This window comes from Hemicordylus capensis, chromosome 1 (assembly GCF_027244095.1).
Source record: "Hemicordylus capensis ecotype Gifberg chromosome 1, rHemCap1.1.pri, whole genome shotgun sequence".
Taxonomy (NCBI): Eukaryota; Metazoa; Chordata; class Lepidosauria; order Squamata; family Cordylidae; genus Hemicordylus; species Hemicordylus capensis.
In genome coordinates this window covers 236,856,018-236,884,007 of record NC_069657.1, presented here as the reverse complement: position 1 = coordinate 236,884,007, position 27,990 = coordinate 236,856,018, and the positions used below count along the sequence as shown (strand labels likewise).

The 27,990-nt window shown below is 42.9% G+C and overlaps 1 protein-coding gene across 5 annotated transcripts in view; it reads right to left on the bottom strand.

Annotated features, from left to right (window-relative positions):
* The window catches only part of ERBB4 (erb-b2 receptor tyrosine kinase 4), a 1,268,185-nt gene that overhangs the window by 127,006 nt on the left and 1,113,189 nt on the right, over nt 1–27,990 (bottom strand). The gene's annotated exons all lie outside the window — the stretch shown is intronic.

Below are 27,990 nucleotides of genomic sequence, written 5' to 3'. Positions count from 1 at the left end.
CAAGTCAGACTACTAGTATAGCTAGCTCAGTATTTCATACTCTAGGGTTTCAGACGGGGTTCTTTTCCAGTCCTACATGGTAAGAACTGAACTGGGGGAACTTCTGCTATAGAGCTAAATCTTCCTCATGCTAAAGTGAGGGAAATTCTCCACATTCTCCACACACATGCTTAGACAATTATATTGTGCAACAGCTACTTATATAACTTCTACACTTAGTACTTAAGCTGTGCTCACACATGGTCGCTATGATCAGTGGCTGACATCTCGACTAATGAAGCACTTGCTGAAGGACATCATGCTAGTACAAAGCTGTTGCACTAGCTACATGCGCTAAATCTGGAGCTTGTGTTCCAGACTAGTGTTGCACTACTGAAAGCATGCTTGCGCATGCAGAACAGTGCACAACTGTGGCATGTCTCATTTGTTTAAATTGAACTTTTGCAGAACTGAGTAGATCCTTCAGGTTTTTTTAGCACCACCATGTGATTTTCTTGGGCTAGTGCAACTTTGCTTGCTATGCAAGCGCTTCATTTAGAATGTCATACAGTGTTCTGATTAGTAGGTGAAGTTGATCAGCAAGCACCAAAGTTTATAGCAAAATAATTGGTTCAATCTTGTAATGGCTCGACGCCATTGACTTAATACTGTTAAGTATACAAATGTGCTCAGCTCTTTGGAGGACACATTTTTCAAAGCTCTGATTGCTTTACGATGGTTGCTTTCCATCTCTTGTTGGCACTATTCTCATTGTTCACAAGTGATGCAAACATCAGTAACAGACAAACAGCAAACCTGCACTATGTGACTTTCAGCACATAAGTTACTATTAAAACAAAAATAAGCACACAAGCTGATTTAGAGTCAGAGTCAGTACTCTGGTTTTCTAGGTCAGCTACAAGTATGACAAAAGACCTTTGAGCATTCTCACTGAAAACAGTGATTCCTGGCATGTTCAGCACTTGGCAACCACATTTAGTTGGGAGACAAACTATACTGTCAAGCCCTTCCTAATACATTGAAATCCAAATTCCTCAGCCTGATAGCACATCACAATGGCATGTGTTTATATACAATGCTGCAAATAGCCATGGAATGCCAATTTCCATAGATTCCACTACAGAAGAAAAATGTCCCTGATATACTGCAGGTTTTGAGAATGGTGTATGTAATAGTTTGTGCAGGAAAAAATGGTTCATGCAAGCTCATGAGCTGCTGTGGGAAATTACAGGTGATGGCTCCCAGCCTCTGTTCAGAGGATGGTATTCATCCCTTACTTCAGATCAGATCCTTGGTTTCCTATTGGGAAAATAATTGTTCCGAATGACAAAATACTGCTTCATGGATAAGCCAATGTTAGTTCAAACATGTATAATAGAGCTCAGCTTTTCAGTTTAGGGATGCACTTCAAAGGGGGAATATAATGCAGGCAGCTTCAATTCACTTTCAGACCATAATATACATCCATGTTCCCCTATGAGCTTATACAGCTTAAAGATCTGCTTCAGATTGAGAAGAGAGTTGAGTTTTAAGTAACTTGGCAGTTGTATAAGTTACTACTGGAAACATTTTTTAAAATATGCACCACTATGCATGAATGAGTCAGACTGTTCAAACTGTTCATACAATCCAAACTGTTGCTCAGATCTTTCAGTGTTCAAAACCAGCATGTGGAAAGCTGGAAGGGAGAGGTTTTGCCCATCCCTCGCAGTCCTTTCCTCTTCTTTCTGGTAACTGCTGTATGACAGCAGATTGCTGGAACAACTGATACAGCTTCTGTACATTAATTTTAAATGTGGGGAAACACCATCTGAATGGGCATAACATAAGTAATATCTAGGTCAAATCATTTAACTAGGCAATATAAATGTGAACGTCAATTAGATGTTTTTCATACAGGTAAAATTAAAACAAGTTCTCATTGGGGAATGTTTATGAAGAACACAGCCATGGCAAAGGTTGGAGGGAACCAGCTGCCAGTGTAAGAGTGCTTATGACAGTGGTCAATATGACGCACAGTGTCCCAGCGTCAGTGCCAAAGCACTCCATGCCAGGACTGCTGGAGACTCACAAGGCAACCCCAATGCTAATGAGAATGAGTGGAGAGTGCAAGCAGTGCTACCACCGTTATTTCCATGGCAGCAAATGAGAATAACTGTGGTAGTGCTGGTTGTGCAACCACTCATTATCACAAGTCTACAATAGCCTCTGACAAGTCCACAATAGCCCCAGCACGGAGTGTTCTAGTGCTGAAATGCTGCATATCATGTTGTCCACTGTTTGTGTACCAATGATGCTGTTAAGGTGGGAATCTCCAGCTTTATGCCAGTAGAGAACTCCTTGAGCCAGATGCTATGGAATGCTGCTTCCAGCAGGATTTTGGGCTGTTAGGAGTCAGTTTAAATAATGTACACATTTATCAGATAAATCAACATGACTTACAACTCTTTTGGGCAATAGCCAAGTGCTACTGTAATCTATGGGCTACCTGGATAAAGTGCACACTTACCAGTCATTGGACTTTCTCAGTGATGCCAAAAGCAGTACTTTAGGGTTGTGCAAAGAGGTACCCTTCTCTATGATTCATCATAAGCAACAAGCTATAGGCTAGGCTAATAGCCTTAGCTTTCAGTAACGTTTCAACTCGTGCTGCCCTACAGCCTCATGGCACAGGCAAGTCGCACAGGCGAAGTTTGGCAACATGCCTCCAGGTCAAAGATTCAAATACTCCAGGTGGGTGTTATGGACGGATCCTTTTTGGACCAAAGCCAGCTGATAGACTTTCAAAAGAAAGCTGTCTTGGGCATAAGTGCTCAGCCAAATGAGCAAACACATGGCCATTTCTGCCATCATCAGGATAACTGTGTGACTGGTAAAGATAAAGCAGAGAGCACATCTATAAACAAAAGGTTTGCATTTGTGAACAGGGATGCCCAGTTTTGAAGACGTGAGCAAACAGAACCATTTCACATCCCACACATAGCTTAAACTTCTTTTTGTCTCCTTCGCCATCAAGGGCAGCCTGCACTGATTAAGTTCACTTTAGCAATTGATTGTCTTGCGACAATCATCCTACCCTCCCGGGAGGGATAGCTTCTTGGTTGACACAAGCACTGCCCAAGGGTATGATTTTGAGTATATCTACCCTGATCAGGCCACATGGAATCGGAATCTGTTATCCAACGGACTCTCACAAAGCAAGCTGTGGCTGCTGCCCCTTACCCATTTTCCCCTTTTTTGATTTGCCATGCACCCCACTCCCAAGGAAGTGCCGGACTGAACTTTGCACACTGAACGTGCCTATGAGTGATAGGTAACACTTCCACCTCAGCCATCCTCCCTCCCTCCCTCCCTCTCTCACACACACAGAGACACACACACAAACATTTCCTTCTCCCCCCACCCAGCCGCTTTTCTTTGCCAGGCACTTCCCTTAAAGATTTCTAACTAGGCTCTCATTTTATTTTCTACAAAATGCTAGACAATTTAGTAAACTCCAAACTCCCTTTTCCTTCTGTAACTCCCCAGTATTGCCTTAATAAAGCTTTGAACTTAGAATCAAGTCTCTCTCATTCTTTGAAACATTTCCAATACACTGTATTTGCTTAAATCTGATACTGTGTCAGGACTGCACTCCTAATTTGAGTTAGTTTCCCCATGTAGCACAAAAGCATAGTTGAAGCATATGGCCAGCACTTCCGTGCAGTTCTGGTAACACCAGTGAGACACCAACACCAGTGAAACACAGACAGACAACTATGGTCTGGCAATTCAACCACTTCTCACCGCTACATTATTTACATGAAATATTTTGCAACTATCAATATCATAGTTCACAAGCTGTTTTCAGAGAATATAAGAATAAAAGAAAATCTATATCTGGGAAAACACCAAGGCTCGTTTTTGAAATGGTAATGAAGGAGGACAGTAGAGGTAACACTTCAAGAATAAACCCATCTGGTGCTCTTTTATAAAGGAAAGGAATCAGAGACGCATTTTACTTGATGTTCCCATATGGGATTGTTGATTAAATAATGGAAAATAATCATGTCATGGAGGGATATTCTGCAAATTTGCTGTATACTACAAGATCTCAATACAGACTGAACACATGAAACCACCCTGAACTGCTTTCTCTCCTTTCAGCCCAGCATTGTCTACTATGACTAGTCGCATCCATCAAGAGTCTCGGTCAGAAGCCTTTTTAAAGTCTGCTTCCTGCGATCCTGTTATCTGGAAACGCCATGAATTAAAGTGGACCTTATGCATACACGATGAATAGTATGTCTTTTAATTGAGCTATGAGCCCTTCCTGGATATTTAATGTATGCAATAGAGTTCTTTTTTATTTTCTGTAGAAATGCTAACACACTTCTACTGATAAAAACTATTCATAAAAATTGGATAAGACAAGGGAAAGATTGAAACTCAGAATCATTTCTATCATAAAATCTGGGAAAGTTTGAGAATGGTATTTTAAATATACATATGAAGCACAATTAATAATCACCATTCAAAAATGAAAACACAGAATCACTGCAAAACTCTAGGATGGAGCGAAAAAACAGCAGTGTTAATTTTCTGCTGTCACCTCCAGATCAAGGGCAGCCAGTAGTGAATCATGAGCACAAAGGTTCCAGACCCCACACCTCAAGGAGCCTAGGTATTATCTGGGCATCCCCTTTTGCTCCTTCTTGAAAAATGTCTCATAGGCTGTTCTTCCTTAAGAATGTATACTTCTGCAATTTTAGGTATACTTTGTCATGCTAAATAATTATTATCCCACTAGGAAACCAAAAGCTTTCTATTACTCTGACACAAATCAGCCGCTTACAAAAAACGCCGATGTAAATCAGAAAAGGAGTATTTTATACACACTTTGCAATCAAATAAGTGGCTATAGGGGCTGGAGTGGAACACCAAGGCTGGAACTCCAAATCAAAGCTGGTATTCCACTCCTAATGAGAAAGATTCTCATTCAGATCAAGAGCACTTGCCCTTTGGGTTACACTCCCCTTAAGATTTGTTTATGCTGATTAAGTGTCAGAGCAGAATTTAGATCCCTGAGGCAGTATTTATAATATTATCACCATTAGATATGTCTGAAATTATCGCTATAAATGTAGTCCATACAGAATATTTATATACACACAGTTGGTGAGTAGCTCCGTAGCTTAGAAAATTAGTAAAACTTGAAAATGTTTCAGAGGTTGTTGTTCTCAATCAGCATCTTTGTTTGCAGATGCAAGAGATAACAGGCTGATTTAACTACCAATATAAGGTCACTGGCCAATATCCTAATTCTGTGTATGTACAGCCAAAAAAAAAAAAAAGCACATGGGTTTGATTCACTCCTGTTTTTGAAGCATGGGTGTGCACATGTAAGGGGCAATTTTCATTGATTCCCGCTTTCCCCAGCTGTTTGCTCTCTGTGCAATGTGCAAATGTTGCTGTGAGCTGTGCAGCCCTCAGGGACATATTTGCTCATTGCTCAGAGTGCGTCCAGGGAAAGAGGAGATCAGTAACACACACACACCACAAATGCCCATGCTTCAGAAGTGGGAGTGTACCCACTGCAATCATGCTTCTTTGGACCACACAAATGCAGTGTTCAGATGCTGGCCACTTTTATGCTTGCAAGGATTTGTGAGCTTCTTAAAAGTAAGATTGTATAAATAGCTCAGGACTGAGTAGAGAAATCTCCAGAGAAGGTAATTAATCATATTACTACTTCTGCTGATGCGTAAAACAAAACAGAAATTTCTCCTTAATTTTGATTAGGGATGCACACGAAATTGATTTTGTGTTTTGTTTCAAGCTTGAAACAAAAAGCAGAGGGCTGAAACATTTCATCAAAACAGGGGTAGAATCTGTTGTTTCGATGGAACAAACCTCAAAACTTTGCAAGTGTTTTGGCCATAGGGAACAATGGGGAAACTCAAAACCCCATTCTTCCCCATGGGTAGGTCCTAGTGGGTTGTGTGGTAGGGCATGATGGGTGCTACCTACCAACTGACCCACAAAAGAAATGGGCAAGCACTGGATTTTAAACAAATTTTTAACTTTTCCCTATAACCCCTATGAGATTCTATGGGATTTTTTTCAGGAAAGGTTAAAATTTTATTTAAAATTGTCCATTTTAAAAAATCCAATTAAGGTATGTATCCAATTACGATAGGCAAACTTATCCAATAAGGGATTTATCCAATTAAGAGAGGCAAATCTCAATTTCAAATTTCAAATTTAAATTCTGAAATGCTTTTATTGAATTAGATCATATGTTGACATCAAAAGCTACATTTCAGAATCTGAAAACGTAGCAGGATCCAAATTTTTACAATGTTCTGTTTCAGTCCTAATTTCACAAAGTGAATGCTTGGCCTGAAACTTCATTCCATGTAAACACATCATAGAAACCTGAAGTCCAGTCTTCATTCATTCATTCATTCATTCATATCCTGCCCTTCCAAAAGTGGCTCAGGGTGGTTTACATTAAAATAAAAAATACATAGTAAAACAATTAATTTTTCTTTAAAAAGCATTTAAACCAGATTAAAATTAAAATTAAAATGACATCATGAAAAGCCAGGGTAAAAAGATTGGTTTTAAGGCTCTCTTGAAGGCCTCCAAGGAAGATAATCCACTTATATCTACAGGGAGCACGTTCCACAACACAGGGGTGACAACTGAGAAGGTCCAATCCCAGGTTGCAGTTCCAGGTTGCCATCATCAGACTCTTTCTGATGATCTTAATGAGCTGTGGGGATCTTGTAGAGAAAGGCACTCTCTCAAGTAACCCAGAACTAAGTCATTCAGGGCTTTAACACACTTTCTACTTTCCGCAAAAACATATTGGCAACCAGTGCAACTGCTTAAGAACAGGCATGATGTGGTCTCTCCGGGATACCCCAGATACCAATCTAGCTGCCGCATTTTGAACTAACTGAAGTTTCCGAACTATGTACAAAGGCAAACCTACATAGAGTGCATTGCAGTAGTATAACCTGGAGGTTACCAGCTGGTGTACTACTGTTTTCAAGTCATTCTACTCAAGGAACAGGTGGAATTGAAGAATCAATAATGGCTGGTAAAAAGCGTTCCTGGCCACAGCCTCAACCTGAGGAACTAGGGTGAGACCCGGGTTCAAGAGCACTCCCAAGCTATGAACCTGTTCTTTCTTGGGGAAATCCAGAAAACCTAATCCAAAAACCTAATCCAGAACAGGAAGTTCTATCCTGTCTTGCAGATTACGACCCCCAACAATGAGTGCCTCCATCTTGCTTGGATTCAGTTTCAGTTTATTATCCTTCATCCAGCCCATTACTGTCTGTAGGCAGACATTTAAGAGGCTAATGTCATTTCCTGATATCAATGACAAGGGGAAATAGAGTTGGGTGCCATCAGCATATTGATAACACCCAGCACCAAATCCCCTAATGGCCTCACCCAGCAGGTTCATATAGATATTAAAAAGCATTGGTGACATAATGGAGCCTTGAGGGACTCCATACAGCAGCTTTCATTTTGAAGAGCCTGTCACCAAGCCCCACCATCTGAAATCTAAACAAGACATAGGAGCAGAACAACTGTAAAACAGGGCCTCCTATCCCCAAATCCCACAGGCAATCCAGAAGGGTACCATAGTCAATGGTATCAAAAACCTTTCAGAGATCCAAAAGAACCAGCAGAGTCACACTCCCTCTGTCAATTCTCTGGTGAATGTCATCTATCAAGCCAACCAAGGCCATCTCAACCCCACAGTCTGCCCCAAAGCCAGTTTGAAATCCGTCTAGATAATCAGTTTCCTCCAAGACCACTTGGAGCTGGTCAGCCACCACTTTCTTAATCATCTTACCAACCCTGGGAGGTTGGAGACAGTCTTGTACAGCATATCTTGCCAAGAACCCTCTGTTAATCAGGCTATTCCTTTCTTGTGTTCAAGTCTGAAGGTCTCTAAAGCAAGTCATAAGAACATAAGATCATAAGAACAGCCCTGCTGGATCAGACCCAAGGTTCATCTAGTCCAGCATCCTGTTTCACACAGTGGCCCACCAGATGCCGCTGGAAGCCACAGGCAGGAGTAGAGGGCATGACCTCTCTCCTGCTGTTACTCCCCTGCAACTGACAGATGATTATGATACTGAGTGATATATTGAACTTGCATGTGATAAGCTAGGACCAAGCGATGGCTGCACTGCTTCTTGACCTCTTGATGGAGAATGGGGCTCTCCGCAGTATCTATAAAGGCTTTGTATCACTGGCCACGGAGAGGTGATGGGGGGTTTCTTGCTTTTTTCAATAAAAGGAGTGCACCATGGTTGAGAGGAGCTAGACTTTTCTCCCTCCCCACCCTCCATCACGGCAGGTGTTTTACAGTCCAGCTTCCAGAGCAGAAGTGAGTTGGATTCATCTGCTGCTACAGATCACAGTCATAGAAGGAAGGTGGGGAAGATTCAGGGACCATCAGGACTCAAGCCTGCAGCAGGTCCTGAACCTGGGCAAAGAACAAGAAACAAAAGGACCATTAAAGAGGTGCTTGTATCAACACAGCTGTAGCAGCAGGATGGTAGCCAGAAATAAAGCTTACTCTGCCACTGCTGAATTTAACTTCGAAGCAAATAATGAAGGCTGTGGGACCTCCCATTTCTCATGGGCAGAACTAAAGTGGAAAGAGCATGAGAAGTTATTAAAGCAAAATACACTGACACTGGAGAGCTGCTGGGCTTACAGGGGTGTTGTGGTGCTGAACAACCTCACCAGTGGTCAAAGTAATTAGCTGGTATAATGAAGAGAGAGAGAGAGGGAAAGAGAGGCTGAGAGAGAGAGAAGCTTTCAGCACAGGAGTGTTGTAATGTCAGCATTTTCATTCTCCAAGGCTTCTAAACGCACTGCTGAGCCTTCAGTAATCTTTACATGTGGCTACCCATGAAGAGAATAATTAAGAAATGTCAGGGCTTTCCTGGGAAAATGCTTGCATACCCAGATGAATGACAGCCCTCACTAAATCAGCTCCACTCTTTGTTTGCCTGGCTGTATAAAAACAAAACGTGCAAAGGTGTTCTTCAAAATTAAATTGCTTTTACTTTCCTCATTGTCAAAATTAAGTGGGTTTTGAAAGTCAAAGGATTAACGGTGTTGTTAACTGACTTTAGCCAGAAAGAGTAAGGTGGGGTACGAAGCTTCATCATCACTAGGCAATTTTATATTTGGTAGGAAATGCTGATTGTTTCTTGAGATCATGGCCTGAGGATGTGGACAAGATCCTGGGCAGTGTGCGGGCGACTTCGTGCGCTCTTGACCCTTGCCCTTCATGGCTAATAAAAGCTACCAGGGAGGGGACAGGCAGATGGCTGGAGGTGATCGTTAATGCTTCATTAAGGGAGGGCAGGATGCCATCGTGCCTTAAGGAGGCGGTGGTAAGACCTCTATTAAAAAAGCCCTCCCTTGATCCCTCCAACCTGGACAACTATAGACCTGTGTCTAACCTCCCCTTTTTGGGCAAGGTGATGGAGCGTGTGGTGGCGTCCCAGCTGCAGAGGGTCTTGGATGATACGGATTATCTGGACCCTTTTCAACCTGGCTTCCGCCCCAGGTATGGGACTGAGACTGCCTTGGTCGCTCTAGTGGATGACCTACGCCGGGAACTAGACAGGGGAGTGTGTCCCTGTTGGTTCTGCTGGACCTCTCGGTGGCGTTCGATACCATCGACCATGGTATCCTTCTGGGCCGCCTCTCGAGTATGGGAATCGGAGGCACTGCGTTGCAGTGGTTTTGGTCCTTTCTTGAGGGGAGGGTTCAGAAGGTGGTGCTGGGGGACTACTGCTCAGCCCCGTGGCCGTTGGCCTGTGGGGTCCCGCAGGGATCGGTCTTGTCCCCCATGCTGTTTAACGTCTACATGAAGCCGCTGGGAGAGGTCATCCGGAGATTTGGACTGAGTTGTCAGCAATATGCGGATGACACTCAGCTCTATCTCTCCTTGTCATCTGATCCTAGGGAGGTGGTGGATGTCCTTAATTGGGGGCTGGAGGCTGTGATGGGTTGGATGTGGGCTAACAAACTGAAATTGAATCCGGATAAGACGGAGGTACTGTTGGTCAGTAGGAGAGCCAATCGGGATGAGGAGATTTTACTGGTTCTGGATGGGGTTGCACTCCCCTTGAAGGAGCAAGTACGCAGCTTGGGGGCATTACTGGACCTGGCTCTGCTTTTGGAAGCTCAGGTGGAGGCGGTGGCCAGGGGTGCCTTTGCACAGCTTCGGCTGGTGCGCCAGCTGCGTCCCTTGATCGAGAAGGCAGATCTGGCCACGGTTACCCACGCCTTAGTCACATCGCGGCTGGATTACTGTAACACGCTCTACGTGGGGCTGCCCTTGAAGAATATCCGGAAACTGCAGCTAGTGCAAAACGCGGCAGCGAGGGTTTTATCCGGAGCTGCCCGTTGGGAACATATCACCCCCATTTTGAAAGAGCTGCACTGGCTACTGGTTCGTTTCCGGGTCCAATTCAAGGTGCTGGTTTTGACCTTTAAAGCCCTAAACAGTTTTGGGCCTGGGGTATTTGAGGGACTGCCTGCTCCCAAGGGTTGCTGCCCGCTTGACAAGGACATCTGAGGGGGCCCTGCTCCGGGTGCCGACAATGAGAGAAGCCCGGCTGTCGTGCACTCGGGACAGGGCCTTCTCTGTTGCTGCCCCCAGACTCTGGAATGCTCTCCCAGTGGCCATTCATTCCTCGGACTCCATCACGGCTTTTAGAAAGCTTTTAAAGACTTGGCTTTTTACCCAGGCTTTTACATGATCGTTTTCTACTGTGGCTTCTCTGTGTTTTTATTTGTTGTATTTGTTGTATTGTTTTTATGCTTGTTTTTATATGTTTTTATACTTTTAACATGATGTTTTTATTGTCTTTTTATTGTATGTTTTTAACTTTTGTAAACCGCCTTGGGGTTATCTTTTTAACGAAAGGCAATATATAAATGCAAAAATAAATAAATAAATAAATGATATACATACAATTAACTGCACTAAAAGGCCTTCTTTTAAATGGAATTGTGCACTGGATTTTACCAATTGTTTTTAAGGAACATTTGTTCTGACCAAGGATAAAACACTCAGGAGCCAGTGCTGAACATAAGGCTGAACAGCACATGGTTCGGCATTTCACTATAAGCCCTTGAGTTTTACTTATTTTTATTTAGTAAAAGATTTAATATACCACCCAATCCACAGATTCAGGGTGGTGTACAAAACAAGAACAGCATCTGAATTTTAAAAAGAAGAAGGTTTTAAAGGGCAAATGCCTGGAAGAAAAGAAATGTCTTCACTAAGGTCATAAAGGCAGAAAGGGAGGAAGCAGATGGAACCTGGGAGTGAGGAAAAAGAGAATTCCAAAGTGGAGGAGTGGCAACAGACAAAGCCCTTCCACGGGCCCTAGAGGCGGTCCAGAAGGTAAAAACATGCTAAGCCCTGAAGGGTTTAAGTTTTGTTGTATGAAGTTTTGTTGTATTTTATTTAGCAATCTTTTGTGTTTAATTAGAAGTTTGTCCCTGTGGGAATCCTGTAGAGACTATAGGGGATGAAGTCATCGTTTGGTGGTGCCCACCTCCTAACAAGCAAAAGTGATCTAAATTGCCCATGAAGGTCACCTGGGCATGAGCTTGACTAAAAGGTGAATCAGAGACTGTTTTTGGTGGCCAGGTATGGACAAACACATTGAAAATGGTGGCACTGTATGGCTTGTGCTGTATCTGACAAATCACAGAAGACTTTTACTACCCCCTTGACTCCAGTAGAGTATCCCAATGGTCCCTGGGGAAAATTTGCTCTGGATATAATGGGGGCTTTTGATAGCAACCCACAAAACAAATATTTGTTATAGTGATGGTGGATTCCTATTTCAGCTGGCCAGAAGTTTCATTTGCTGACAACATTACCACAAACAAGGTGATCCTGTTCATAGCTGCACTTTTTGTGAGAGAAGGCCTTCCTAAACAACTTTTGACTGACAATGGGACACAGCTTACCTCATTTGAAATGGAGCAATATTTGTATAACTATGGGATAAAACACAAGACAATTTCCTTGTACTATCTTTGAGGGAATAGATTAGTGGAAAGAATGAATAAATTATTGAAAGGAAGTTCACAACTGGCTACCATGGGACAGGAACACTGGAAGGAGGCAATCTGTGAAATTCTATTTGCTTATTGAACTACTCCTCATTCTACTACAGGAAAATCATTTTTGATCTGCTGAGAGAACTCAAAACTACCACCAAACATACCCAATGGCAACAACTGATAGGACTTTCCATGCCATCTCACTCTGAGGATGTAAAGATTTGTGATGGGGTAGGGGATGAGCAACAAAAATATAAATTGTATGTGGATCAGAAATGGAATGTGAGACAGTGGACATTTCATGTAGGGGACTTTGTTTGAATACAGCTGCCTTATAAAGTGAGGAAGGGATGTTCCCGATATTCTGGACCGAAACGTATAATTGAAATCCGAGGTTATTTATTTATTTATTCATCCATCAAACTTATATACCGCCCAAACTTTAATCTCTGACGAAACTTTTGTCCAATTGAACTTTCGTCCAATATTCTGTCATATTGGATGATGGAAAGAAATTGAATAGTTCGAGACTTACAAGCATGATGTTATGAGAAATGAGGGAAGGGACACTGATTTCAGGAGAGGGACTGGAGAGGAATTTGATCTTGCCCCAGTTTTGATCTCACAGGTGTGGCTGATGGACAATCCTCTGTACCAGAAAAAATATCACTAACAGCTCCTGCAAGAGAACCCAAAAATCAGGAGAAGTGTGCATGACAGGAGACCACCTAAAAGACTTAAAGACTTTGTCACCACATTTTAAATGAATTCAATTACAGTTTTTATAAAGAGGAGGGATGTGTTGTATTTTATTTAGCAGTCCTTTACATTTTGTTAATTAGAAGTTTGTCCCTGTGGGGATCCTGCAGAGAGTGTGTGGGGTGGAGTCAAAAAGAAAAGAAAGGGAACAGAGAAGGAGAAAAATAGAGTTGTTTCCGAATAAAGCTTAGTTAAACGTAAAATTGCTTTGCGTTTGTGAGGGAAGCAGCTATGAAACACGTTCCTATAGCTTGAGATCCTGAATCTTCTGTTTCATTAGAACTTAGCTATTTCTGCATAGCCTTACAAGTACAAGCTACCTTGAATTCAGTATGGTGATGGACAAACTCTCCTCAGCTTGACTTGGAAGAAAATGATTAAATTTCATAATATATTGAAAATAGATCATTTTAAGATCAAGCCCCATTCCATGTTGTTATACTTGCTACAATATTAGGCCCCCAACGGCCCATCCAAGTCCCGAAGCCCCAACCCATCCCTTTTCTTTCCCAAGTTTACATAGTGGTGACGGCTCACAATTGCCATCAGAACCTAAATTACCAAGAGCATGTAGTCATTATACATGGCAGGATTTAGACCAACTAAAACATGTGGGAACTACATTTCCAAAGATTCCTGGCAGGTCTTTCCAGCATCTAGGGTCTCCAGCCACAAGTCATGGCTCCTGCCACCAAATACACTTGGGTCAAGGAAGGGATAGGGAAGAGCAATTGAGGAAGGAGCTGTCCCTTCTGTGTACAGTCCCTGAAAGCACAGAGGACCAGCAGCAATAATGTCAGAATAGTATTCACCTTCACAACAGGTGACTGAGCCACCAATATCCTGGTTTGTAAGATGGCAAACTCAGACTAATATCTTTGTATGATTCTGTGCCTAGTAAGCAATACTGGTGATGAGACATCTGGTTGCTGCTGTGCACTTTTGCAGCAGGATCCTGACAGCTAAGGCAAGCTCTGAGCATGGAGATGCATTAATAAAAGATTATGGGTATGCCAGCACCTTTCACTTGAATTACATACCTATGAACATTTTGTAGGGTAGCACCTTCACGTGCTGCCTGAAATTCAAAACACTTTCCAGCTATTGAACTAGATGCAGGAAGCTTCCCTGCTGTGTTTGGCTGAAGGAATTTGATCCAATTTACAGATAAAAGCACTGGTCAGCATGCTTTGCAGTTCTAATGTCTTTAGTGGGAGTTCTAATGTCTTCACTGAGGACACCGGAAGCAGCAGTGCTGCTGTAGAGACTCAGCAGTAGCACTACCAGGTTTTCTGCATTTTCTTCCATGGTCAAAAACCATGAGCAGAGGGAGGCCAGTGGAGGCCCATGACCGGCCACTGTGGTGGCCCGCCTTGCCCCACCCCCTATGTCTGACATCAGTGCTGGTGGTAAGCCACACCCCCACATCTGATGTCAGATGTGGTGGTGTGGTTTAGCTCCTGAATGGGGCTGCACGTTCCTGATCGGGGCCAGTGCTGCGTTCTCAGTGCTGCCAAAAGCAGCTCTCCCTGCCTTTAAGGCTGGGAGAGCTGCTCCTGGTTGTGTTGCAAGAGCAGTGCTGGCCATTTAAATCCCGAAGAGGGCCACATGGCCCTGTTTGGGAACTAAACCACGCCCCCCATGTGTCTGAGGTGGGGGCATGTTGGGGCTGCGAGGCATGGCCCCTGAGGGGCAGCGGCTGGGTTCTTTGGACCCTGTCACCCAATAGTGGCTATGCCCCATCACAAATGAGAAAAAAAGGGGGGGGGGGGAGTATGGTGGCATTGGTAGCTGCAGGCCCTCTCAGAGGCTCAAAGACACTCAGGCCCCATCCAGCTTTTGAGGGCCCCTAGCCATAATAAAAATAAATAAATAAATAAAAGACAAGAAAGTGAAAAAGTGAGGCACAAAAAGGGGCACAATTTGAATATCTTTTTATTTAACAAATGCTTTTCTAGTTATTATTTAGTTATTTAATACATTTGTATACTGCCCAGTAACAAATTATCTAGGTGGTTTACAGCATTAAAAACAAACCAAGAATAAAACAAACCAAGAATTTAACAGTTAAAACATATAAAAACCAGACTAAAATACCCATATAAACTACCAAATAGCTAAAAAGCTTGGCTGAAGAGATGCGTCTTCAGTTGTTTCCTAACAGCCAAGAGGGATGGAGCAGCTCTGATCTCAGCAGGAACTGCCTTCCACAGTCCTGGGGCAGCTGCAGAGAAGGCACGCCTTTGAGTCGCCACCAGACGAGCTGGTGGCACCCTCAGATGGACCTCCTCTGAAGATCTTAATAGGAGGCAGAGTTCATAATGATGAAGGCATTCTTGCTGATGCACCCTATTCTTTCTAATGCAGCAAGCAACACAGCTCCCTTTCCATTATACACCTTGTTTTGTCCTATTTTTCTAAAAAATGCATCACATACTGCATAAGTGCGTATATTTTGATATGATAAATGCAGCATCTTAACCACTGCAGTGCACCCGCAACAGGTGCCAGCCACCATACGTTTTTTGCATCCAGCAATGATGCACATGAGGAATTTTTAAAGCCGTGGCTATTTTTGTACTTTCCCACCCCAATCTGTCCTGTATGATGGCTTACAGAACATTGGCAGCCTATCCAGTGAACGAAAAAAAACATCAATAGTATCATAGCACTGTACCTGTCACACTTAAAAGGGGCTGACAGTGCCCTTTCATTAAGTTGCCTTTTGTCTTCTCAGTTGGAAGACATGAACAAGTGGCACTGCTGCTTTTTACGCTACAGCACACCCTGCAGAAAACCACAGCTTAACACAGTGAGATACAGAAGTGAGACCATGATCCAAAGATTCCCTTTAGAGGAGGATTTGGTCATGCTCACCAACATTCTCCCATTTCTCCTCAGGAATAGTTTGTCACTCTACATCAGAAGCCACATCTTTCATTTCCTTGAGTTCTGAAGATCGTTTGCCTGTCAATATGAGGATCTGATTCCAGAAAGACAGCTCAGCAGCCCCTTTACATATGGGAAGCTTATTGTTTAACTCCTTAGATTATGGTCTATGCTAAGCCCACAATAATAAAAGAGGGAATTCTTATACAGCATACAGACCTACCTCATGGGGTGGTTGTGAAGATAAACATAACCATGTACCCCACTTGGAGGAAAAGTGAGATATAACTGGGGTGGGGAGAATACCCTCGATGGCAAACATGAGGGCAACCATAGGAGATAGCCACTACTGTTTTGATTACTGGTGCAGAAGTCAAGCTGTGGAGTACATTACATTACATTATTGTTGTTGCTGCTGTTGTTTACACAGTCCGACAGGTGTTATTGACTGGTTTGTTTTATCCAGACATCAAGTCCTTCCCAAGGACCTGGGATGGCTGAATTTTATTATCAATATTGTTGCTGTTATTATTATAGATATCATAGCAGAATATTGGCTGTTCCCAGTAAAGTTGCTTTTTGTAATTGGCTGATGGTGATTTTTTTAAAAAAAATTATTATTATTTTACACAGTCAGACAGGTGTTATTGACTGGTTTGTTTTATCCAGACATCAAGTCCTTCCCAAGGACCTGGGATGGCTGAATTTTATTGTCAATGTTGTTGCTGTTATAGATATTTTCGCAGAATATAGGCTGTTCCCAGTAAAGCTGCTTTTTGTAATTGGCTGATGGTGATTTCTGTGGCCCCTACAGTGTTGAGGTGCTCTTCAAGGTCTTTTGGAACTGCACACAGGGCACCAATTACCACTGGGATTATTTTGGTCTTTTTCTGACACAGCCTTTCAATTTCAATTTGTAGATCTTTGTATTTGGTAATTTTTTCTATTTCTTTTTCTTCTGTTCTGCTATCCCCTGGTATTGCTATGTCGATTATTTTCACTTGTTTTTCTTTCTTCTCGACTACAGTTATATCTGGTGTATTGTGTGGCAGATGTTTGTCTGTTTGTAGTCGGAAGTCCCATAATATTTTTACATCTTCATTTTCTTCAACTTTTTCAATTTTATGGTCCCACCAATTCGTGGCTACAGGTAGCTTGTATTTTTTGCAGATGTTCCAGTGTATCATCCCTGCTACTTTGTCATGCCTTTGTTTGTAGTCAGTCTGTGTGATCTTTTGACAACAGCTGATTAGGTGGTCCACAGTTTCATCTGCTTCTTTACAAAGGCGGCACTTGTTGTTTGTGGTTGATTTTTCGAGTTTTGCTCTTATTGCATTTGTTCTTAGTGCCTGTTCTTGGGCAGCCAGTATTAAACCCTCCGTTTCTTTCTTCAAGTTGTCATTCTTAAGCCATTGCCAGGTCTTGCTGATGTCTGATTTTCCACTTATATTGTGCAAATATTGACCATGCAGGGGCTTCCCCCCCCATTTTTCTGCTCGCTTCCTGACTTGTTCTTTCTTGTAGGCCTGCTTTGTTTCATTGGTGTTGAATAGTTTCGCGTTATTGACCATTTGAAGTGCATCTTCTTCACTGTCCTTGATATATTCTCCAAGGCCTCTTTTCTCCTCCTTTACTGTTTGATGGACTTGCAGCATTCCTCTTCCACCTGAGCTGTGAGGGAGGTATAGCCTATCGACATCACTGCGGGGGTGCAGAGCATGATTGATGGTCATGATTTTCCTGGTCTTACGATCTAGCGTCTCTAGCTCTGCCTGGGTCCAGTCTATAATTCCTGCAGTGTATCTGATAACAGGTATAGCCCAGGTGTTTGTGGCTTGTATGGTGTTCCCGCCATTGAGTTTGGACTTGAGGATTTTTCTAACTCTCCTGATGTATTCACTTCCAATTTTTCTTTTAACTTCAGTGTGTGCGATGTTATCAGCCTGGAGAATGCCCAAGTATTTGTAATGTTCTTTCTCTTCCAGGTTCTTGATCTTGCTTCCATTGGGCAGTTCTATTCCTTCTGTTTTTCTTATTTTCCCTCTGTTCATTATTAATGCAGCACACTTGTCTAGTCTAAACTCCATTGCTATATCGCTACTGAATATACGGACAGTGTTTAGCAGTGATTTGATTTCTGACTGGGCCTTTCCATACAACTTCAGATCGTCCATGTACAGCAGATGGTTGATTTTACTTGATGTTTTAGATGTTTGGTATCCGAGGCCTGTTTTGTTTAGTATTTGTGAAAGTGGGGTCATGGCGATTACAAACAACAGAGGGGATAGTGAGTCCCCTTGGAAAATGCCTCTTCTAATGCTAACCTGTCCAAGTGTTTCGCCATTGATTATTATATTTCTATACTGCCCTTCCAAAAATGGATCAGGGAGGTTTACACAGAGAAATAATAAATAAATAAGATGGATCCCTGTCCCCAAAGGGCTCACAAACTAAAAAGAAACATAAGATAGACACCAGCAACAGTCACTGGAGGTACTGTGCTGGGGGTGAATAGGGCCAGTTACTCTCCCCCTGCTAAATAAAGAGAACCACCACATTAAAAGGTGCCTCTTTGCCAAGTTAGCAGGGGTTAACTCTACTGCTGTCACCATGAATGTGGCCAATGCAACAGTAATCAACATGATTGTCCAGTGCAACCCATGCTATCTTTTTCTGGAGCCCTCACACAAAGAAAACAGAACCGATTGCTATATTTTGCAGTGCGTGGTACCAGCCAGTTCACCAGATCACAGTCCTTTAGGCAATTGTGGAAGAAATAATGAAACAAAACAAACCTACTGACTTACATGACCGACAGCCCTCCACCAACGGAAAGGACCATCAGGGCTACTGTGCAACTTAAAAGGCCCCGATGGTGTAGTAATGGGGCTGCTGTGGAATGCCTACAAAATGCTTCTGGTCAGCAGCGCAGTGCTCCTTCCATTGTTTCCAACAGGAAGTGTGCTGCACTACGGCCCGGAAGAGTTTTTTCTGCATTCTGCAGCAGCTTTTTAAGTTGCACAGAAGCCCAGACAGGTCCTTGCAGTCAAGAGGGGGGCTGCCCGTCATGAAAGCTATTAAAAAAGAAAGAAAGAAAGAAAGAAACAAGCAGAAGAGACCAAAAATAAATTATTATTCACACTTGAAATAATAAAACTGCCACCCTAACTGATAATATTCCTGATAGCAAAGGAAGCATTGTGCAAGGGATATTCTGTAATAAATAACCTTGTCCAACTCCCTGTCTATCATTGCAGACAACTGGAGTTCTCAAAAAGTGTAGAACATGATAAGATGTCTGGGTTATGCAGTGTGTGTCAAGCTGTTCTCTTCTTGAGTATTCCAATTGTTTTATTTGTTTAGTTGCTGTTTATTCTGCTTCATACGTAGACCAAGGGTCTCACATTCTCTCCAGAGTGGAAAGTTCACAGTGTTTTATCGAGCAGCTCTGTACACATAACTAATCCTATCCTTTCTCAACTTTTAATGTGGATGCCTATTCTGCTGGCAATTTTAAAAATGTGTATCCTTTTTATTGTCAAAAAAGAAAGCACTAACAGACAGCAACATTCAGCACAATGCCTTTTAGAAGCTAATATGCTACTAAAAGATTCATATAGGTGTTTATATGCCAGTGCCAGAAGCCTCCAAGCCAAGATGGGTGAGCTGGAGTGCTTGGTTGCTAACACAGAAATAGATATAGTGGGCATAACAGAAACATGGTGGAACAGTGAGAACCAGTGGGACACTATTATCCCTGGATATAACTCTATAGAAAGGACAAGGAGGGTCGCCTTGGAGGTGGAGTAGCACTGTATGGTAAAGAAGGGATAGAATCTAACAAGGTAGAAAACCTAGGAGGACCGGAGTCCTCCACAGAAACCCTGTGGGTGACAATACAAGGCCTGAAAGGAAATATATCAGCGGGGACATGCTATCACCCTACAGATCAAAATGCTGACAGTGACTGGGACTTGCAGGAGGAAATCAGGGAGGCATCAAGGAGAGGCAGGGCAGTGATAATGGGTGACTTCAATTATCCACACATAGACTGGGTAAATTCACAGTCAGATAATGACAAAGAGGTCAAATTTTTAGATATGCTGAATGACTGTGCCCTAGAACAGTTGGTCTTGGAACCACCCAGATGGAAGGTGACCTTGGACTTAATCCTGAGTGGCACCCAGGACCTGGTGTGTGATGTCAGTGTCATCGACCCTTTAGGGAACAGTGACCATAGTGCCATCAAATTCAGCATACATGCAGGGAGAAAATCACCAAGGAAGTCACAGACACTTTAGGAAGTGTCTTCCTAACACAGACACTTTGAATTTCAGAAGAGGAAACTTCTCCAAAATGAGGAGTATGATGAAAAGAAAACTGAATGGGAAAAACAGGAGAGTCACTTCACTCCAGAATGCATGGAGTTTACTCAAAACCACAACACTAGAAGCCCAGTTAGATTGTATACCCAAAAGGAGGAAAGGTACCACTAAGTCCAGGAGGATGCCAGCATGGCTAACAGGTAATGTCAAGGAAGCCATAAAAGTGAAGAAGACTTCCTTCCAAAATTGGAAGGCCTGTCCAAATGATGAGAACAGAAAGGAACACAAACTCTGGCAAAAGAAATGCAAGGTGACAATAAAGGAGGCAAAGAGAGAGTCTGAGGAACATTTAGCTAAAAGTATCAAGGGGAATAACAAAAACTTCTTTAAATACATCAGAAGCAGGAAACCTGCCAGGAAGGTGGTTGGACGATGACAGTGAGGGAGTGAAAGGGATTATTAAAGTGGATATGGAGGTTGCAGGGAAGCTAAATGAGTTCTTTGTGTCCATCTTCACGGCAGAGGATACTGAGCATATACCTGTTCCTGAAACAGGCTTTTCGGATTTGGAGGCTAAAGAATCGAGTCAGATAGAAGTGACAAGAGATGATGTTCTAAACTGTCTGGAACTTTATTTTTCTTTTGGTCAAAGACCATAAATAAAGTATGTATGTATGTATGTATGTATGTATGTATGTAAATACTGAAAACTAGCAAATCGCCAGAGCCAGATGGCATCCATCCAAGAGTCCTCAAAGAACTCAAATGTTTAATTGCCGACTTCCTTGCTAAAATATATAACTTATCCCTGCAATCAGACTGGAAAGTAGCAAATGTAACAACCATTTCCAAAAAGGGATCCAGGGCCGATCTGGGAAATTACAGGCCAGTTAGCTTAACGTCTGTTCCAGGCAAATTGATGGAAAGCATCCTCAAGGAAAAAATTGCAAAGCACATAGAACAACAGGCCCTGTTGGGAGAGAACCAGCATGGCTTCCACAAAGGTAAATCTTGCTTCACAAAACTTTTGGAGTTCTTTGAGAGTATCAAAAGTGGATTAAGGTGATCCAGTTGACATTGTATACTTGGACTTCCAAAAAGCTTTCAACAAAGTTCCTCATCAAAGACTCCTGAGAAAACATAGCAGTCATGAGATAAGTGGACAAATACATGTGTGGATTGCTAACTGGTTGAAGGACAGGAAACAAAGAGAGATGAAACAAATGGAGAGTTTTCACAATGCAGGGAAGTAAGAAGTGAGGTCCTGCAGGGATCTGTACTGGGATCGGTGCTTTTTAATTTATTCATAAATGATCTAGAAGTAAGGGTAAGCAGCTAGGTGGCCAGATTTGTGGATGATACACAACTCTTTCAGGCAGTGAAATCCAAAAAGGATTGTGAGGAGCTCCAAAAGGATCTCTCCAAACTGGGGGAGTGGGCGACAAAGTGGCAAATGTGGTTCAATGTTGGCAAGTGTAAGGTGATGCACATTGGGACAAAAAAAAAACCAACTTCAAGTATATGTTGATGGGATCTGAGCTGTCAGTGACTGACCAGGAGAGGGATCTTGGGGTTGTGGTGGAAAGCTCGTTGAAAGTGTTGACTCAATGTGTGGCAGCTGTGAAAAAGGCCAATTCCATGCTAGGGATCATTAGGAAGGGGATTTAAAATAAACCTGCTAATATTATAATGCCCGTATACAAAACTAAAGTGCGGCCACACCTGGAGTACTGCGTACAATTCTGGTCACCACATCTAAAAAAGGACATTGTAGAACTGGAAATGGTGCAGAAGAGGCCGACCAAGATGATCAGGGGCCTGGAGCACCTTCCTTATGAGGCAAGGCTACAACACCTGGGGCTATTTAGTGGAGAAGAAAGACAACTACGACATGATAGAGGTCTATAAAATCATGCATGGTGTAGAGAAAGTGGATAGAGAGAAATTCTTCTCCCTCTCACATAACACCAGAACCAGGGGTCATCCCATGAAATTGATTGCCAGGAAATTTAGGACCAGCAAAAGGAGGTACTTTTTCATACAACACATAATCAACTTGTGGTATTCTCTGCCACAAGATGTAGTGACAGCCAACAACCTGGATAGCTTTAAGAGGGGTTTGGATAACTTCATGGAGGAGAGGTCTATCAATGGCTACTAGTAGGAGGGCTATAGGCCACCTCCAACTTCAAAGGCAGGATGGCTCTGAGTACCAGTTGCAGGCGAGTAAAAGCAGGAGAGAGGGCATGACCTCAACTCCTGCCTGTAGGCTTCCAGCGGCATCTGGTGGGCCACTGTGTGAAACAGGATGCTGGATTAGATGGGCCTTGGGCCTGATCCAGCAAGGCTGTTCTTATGTTCTTACTATGTGAACTGATGTGGTGTAATGCAGTGATTAGAAGAGTATGGTAAAGAGATCCCTGGTTCAAATCTTGTATCTGCCCTTGCTCGTATCTTCTCCAACAACAGTTGAGCATATTCATTGAGAATAAGACACAAAGTCATAGGTTTAAATTACAGGAAGGCAGAATTAGTCTAAAAAGAAGTAATGGCCTGGCCTACTCATAATTTATAAGGGAGGAGAGCAGCAAGCTCCTCCCACCATAGCCAAGGAGGTGGGGAAGGAACTGGAGACCTGGCCTGTGGCACATGTCATTTGAAGCCATTAGCATCCCAACTTCCATGCACATACACCGTTCTTTTCAGGGGTGGAAGGGCAGTCCCCACTCTTACCAAAACGATTTTGTTCGGAAACTGGATTTGGAAGATGTATATGCTGTAGAGCGTGCCCTTCAGGCCAATTTCCCCCATCATTTCAAAAGCAAAGGGAAGAAGGTCCTCCTCACCACTGAAATGATGTGTGTATGTGTGTGTGTGTGTGGGGGGGGGATATTCAGCTCCAAGGATGCACCCCACAGGGTGTATATTCATCCAAACCCAGCTCCCTCCCAGGCAAAAGGAACAGAAGCAGTAGGCTGCTTGATTCTCTTCTTGAACTCCCTGTCTTGGCCAGCTTGTACCTTCACACTGCTTTCTGCTACCAGAGATATTCCTGGGCAGCATGAGGGCAGCACACATGCAAAACATTGCATGAGGGCAGTGCACACAACACACAAGTCCCAGCCATTTGGGGGACTTGGGGAGGAGTGAGTGGTCATATTTTACTCCAAGGGTACCAATGACAGAGACTGTATCCTATCCTGCCCCTTCTCATGAGTCCCTGCACATCCACATCCACATCACAAACATATGGCGTGACTCCTAAATCACTGAACTAGTTCTTCATTACCAGAAAAAGAAAAGAAAAGTCTCTGATATCCCATTCTTTTGGCATTTTCAAGAAAAGCCATGGCAGGCATCTGACATCTGTGCAGGAGAGGCTAGAGTTAAATGATGCCTTGCTTCAGGGCAAGAAATTAGGCAATAATGCCCATAGAGTTCCATTTAATTCTCTGCTTAGAGTCTCAGAAGCTCTTGAAGGAGTGGCCATGTACAGCGATGTTCAAGCTGCAAAGTGCCAAAGCCTTAAATATTCATTATGTTGATAAGAAATGTAAATGCTCACAAATATGCATGTACCGGAAAATCAAACCTTGGCAAATGTACTAAAAGGGGAAAAATACACACTCTTGAGGGTGGAGGAAAGCAAGTTATAAAATATAGCTAAAATAGCTAAAAGTTTCATTCTCTGCCACTGTTATCATGATACTTCCCTGGTCAATACTTGAGACTTCCCAACTCTAACTAAGGCTGGCTGGAGAGCCCAGCAGACTGTCTTGCTGTGCTCAGATACAAGAAAACATCTTTTAACCCTTAAAAAAAAAAAAAGAGGTCTTGCTGTTTCTGAGAGCCCTATGGGAAAGTGTGCAAAGAGATATGGAAATGCAATTTTTTTTGGGGGGGAAATGTTTTTTGTTTCAATACAGACCATCTTACATGAAGTGGGAGGAGACAGGGAGGATAATTTTGCACACTGTTTCTTAAAATGACACTCTCCCACAAATGAGCTGTTGGAAGAATTCAGCTCCTCCCTATATTCCTTCATTTCTGATAACCTTAAATTAGCCTCAGACTTAAGGAATCCTAATCATAGGGAGAAGGAATTGCTTCTTGAGGACAGAGTGAAAGAAAATACTGCAGTCCTTGTGTTGGGTGCTGCAGAGGCTTTGCTAGTGCATAGCATCTGCATCTGTATAAGCTAATCAGCAAGCTTTGGCCTGAGATGATGTTTCCTAGGTGTTCAGTATACTTTTCCTTAACTGTCTTAATCGGTTTGTATGGTTGATGTACAGTTGATGTATCGGTTTGTATGGTTGATGTACAGGTGAAACTCGGAAAATTAGAATATCGTGCAAAAGTCCATTAATTTCAGTAATGCAAATTAAAAGGTGAAACTGATATATGAGACAGACACATTACATGCAAAGCGAGATAAGTCAAGCCTTAATTTGTTATAATTGTGATGATCATGGCGTACAGCTCATGAAAACCCCAAATCCACAATCCCAGAAAATTAGAATATTACATGGAACCAGGAAGACAAGGATTGAAGAATAGAACAATATCGGACCTCTGAAAAGTATAAGCATGCATATGTATTCAGTACTTGGTTTGGGTCCCTTTTGCTGCAATTACTGCCTCAATGTGGCGTGGCATGGATGCTATCAGCCTGTGACACTGATGAGGTATTATGGAAGACCAGGATGCTTCATTAGCGGCCTTCAGCAATTCTGCATTGTTTGGTCTCATGTCTCTCATCCTTCTCTTGGCAATGCCCCATAGATTCTCTATGGGGTCAGGTCAGGCGAGTTTGCTGGCCAATCAAGCACAGTACACTGTTTACTTTTCAGAGGTCCGATATTGTTCTATTCTTCAATCCTTGTCTTCTTGGTTCCATGTAATATTCTAATTTTCTGAGATTGTGGATTTGGGGGTTTCATGAGCTGTACGCCATGATCATCACAATTATAACAAATTAAGGCTTGACTTATCTCGCTTTGCATGTAATGCGTCTGTCTCATATATAAGTTTCACCTTTTAATTTGCATTACTGAAATTAATGGACTTTTGCACGATATTCTAATTTTCCGAGTTTCACCTGTATGGTTGCATGGTTGATGTACAGTGTAGCACTGTCATTTAGGGATGTGCACAAAACCGGTTTTTCCAGTTCAGTTTGAATCGGACCCAGATTCGAACCAGCCCAGTTTGGTTTTGGCTCCGGTCGAACCAGACCTGGTCCAGTTCAACTGCCAAACTGGTTCGAACCAGTTCAGAGCTCTATTGATAAAGTGGAATCTGGTGAGGATTCCCCTCTACCAATAAAGGGGCAGGGCGGTTTTCCTAAGGGTAGACTGGATGGGAAGGGAGTCAGTTACTACTTATAAGTCCCACTGGTGGCGGTCATGGGGGTGGCGGTGGCAGAAATTCCCCCCACCATCGCTGCTGGCCTCCCCCAGAGTAGCCAGAGCATTCTCCGGCCCGGTTTGGGCCTCTGTGCATGTGTGGCGGCCAGTTTAGTGACCTCTGCACATGTGCAAAGGCCCAAACCAGGCTGCTGCCAGCCAGGGCTACTCTGGGGGAAGTCAGCGGGGTTGGGAGGAGTCACTGCTGCTCCCACCACAGCTGCTGACACCACCAATGGGACTTATAAGTAGTAACTGACTCCCCTCCCACCTACTCTACCCTTAGAGAAACCCCCCTGCCCCTTTACTGGTAAAGGAGAATCCTCACTGGATTCCCCTTTACCTGTAGAGCTCTGTACAAGTTTGGTTTGGTTTGAATGGACCCAAGTTGGTTCAAGCTCAGACCAACACAGGCCGGTCTGGTTTGACCCCGAACCTTTTGAGCCAAACTGGTTGGAGCCTGGTTCGAACTGAGCTGGCTCACACACCTCTATTGTCATTTGTGTGTATGTTGGTTCTTTATGGAGGCTATGGGCCAGTTCTCAAGACTGAAGCAATTTCTGTTAACAGTTAAATCCAATTCCCACAGTGTGCATGTTCCCAATTTCAAGTCACATGAATCTAGGAAAAATCTGTGATGTTGGGTTGGCACGATGCCAACTCAATATTTACCTAGTATCAACAGCTGGAGTTCAGACCTAAGATTCACGACTGCCAGGTAAATGTCATGTTGATGTAGTGCCAATTACCCAACATCACCAAAAATTTCTGGGTTTGTACAATTGGAAATTGGGATTATGTACGCCACAGGAATCTGGGATTCAACTGTGATCAGAGAGTGATTCAATCATGAGAACTGGCCCCATGTGGACTATAAGTTTTGAAACTTTATACTCTTGTTTTGTAGTTTCAACACTGCACGGGTATAAGGGGAGGTTCTGGTATTATTTATGCAGACAGATTATTTATAAGTATTATTTATACTTGTATGTCCAATTGCCTTCTAGACCCCTCATTCATCCATGTGTGATATGCACATGGCCTTGCAATTTGTATAGTTGCACCATCCTTTCTGACTACACTATGGCCTACCCCACAACTCCCAACATTGCACTGGCATGCCATATGTACCTGATCCTACCTGCATTATTATGCTGTACACAGCATTGTGTTGGCAGTGTATTTGGGGGGGGGGGGAGGAAAAAAACCTCTAAAGGGAGCAAGGAAGTTAGTTGGCCAGGGTTTCAGTAGCACTAAGATAAATATTCCATTAATTGTTCCTAGAATGTTTTCTGCATCACCTGCTATGAAGACTTCAACAAGGCAATTACCTGCTTGGCTGTCTTCTATGTGAGATCTCAGCTGGGATTTCCAAAAGGATACCTCTGACTTGTTCAAAGTTATTAAGACTCTTAATTGTTAATTTTTTAATCATTTAGATGTTCAAATAGTTGTGTTACTTTTCAAGTGTGATATCTTCACAGAATAGTGCACACATGTTGATTCAACAACTTCCTAGCAACTGTTTAACAATCCAGTCTTATTTTCTAAGGTCTCATTATACAGAATAACAGTTTGGGAATAATCTGAAATAGAAGTACTCCTTTTATAAAGAATGAACATTTGATGGTGATTGTTTAACCTATTTGCACATAAGTAAATGTTTGTACACTCAATATTTAGTGCAAACAGTGAGATGGCACACAGGGGTGTAGCTATCACTAAGCAGATGGGTTCAAAGAATCCAGGGCCCCCGGCTCCAGAGGGTCCACAACTCCACCCCTCCCTATTTTTATCTCCCTCACTCTGAGGGACCACTGGGAAGAGGGATGAACACGGGCCCATGCTCCCCTAGCTACACACCTGATGGCACGTATCTACCAGGAGCCAGTTACCATTTGCAGAGGAGCAATGGCACGAGAGGGAGAATCCCCTCATCTCCTGGTTTTGTGGACTCTGAAGGCATAGATCTTAGGTCTGATGCAGCATTATTTATTATTTATTTCCCCCCCCCCCTCTTTCTCTCTCTCTCTGTGGTTTATGCATGGCAGCTATTGTGAGAGTTTGCGAGCAACCTGCCAGCCGGGGAAGAGGAATGATGCCAGAGGCGAGGGGGAAACAAAATGGCAGCAGGGGGACAAAATGGCAGCAATGGTGGCAGGGGCAGATGGGGAGAAAATGGTGGTAGCAGCAGAAATATGCAATGGCAGTGGCAGACAGGACAATAAAACGGCAGCAGCGCCAGGGGAAGAAAGTGACGGCGATGATGGGCAGGTGGGGAAACCAGAGGCACAGATGCTCTGTGTCAGGCCCAGCTAGTTATTATTTATTCATCATATTTTTATACTGCCTGATATGTACATCTCTAGGTGGTGTACAAAATTTAAAACAATATAAATAGTCACAGATTAAAATCCACAAAACACAATAAAAACAATAGCATAAAACAGTTATTAAAACAAATTATTAAAATTAATTCTAATTAAAAGCCTGCAAGA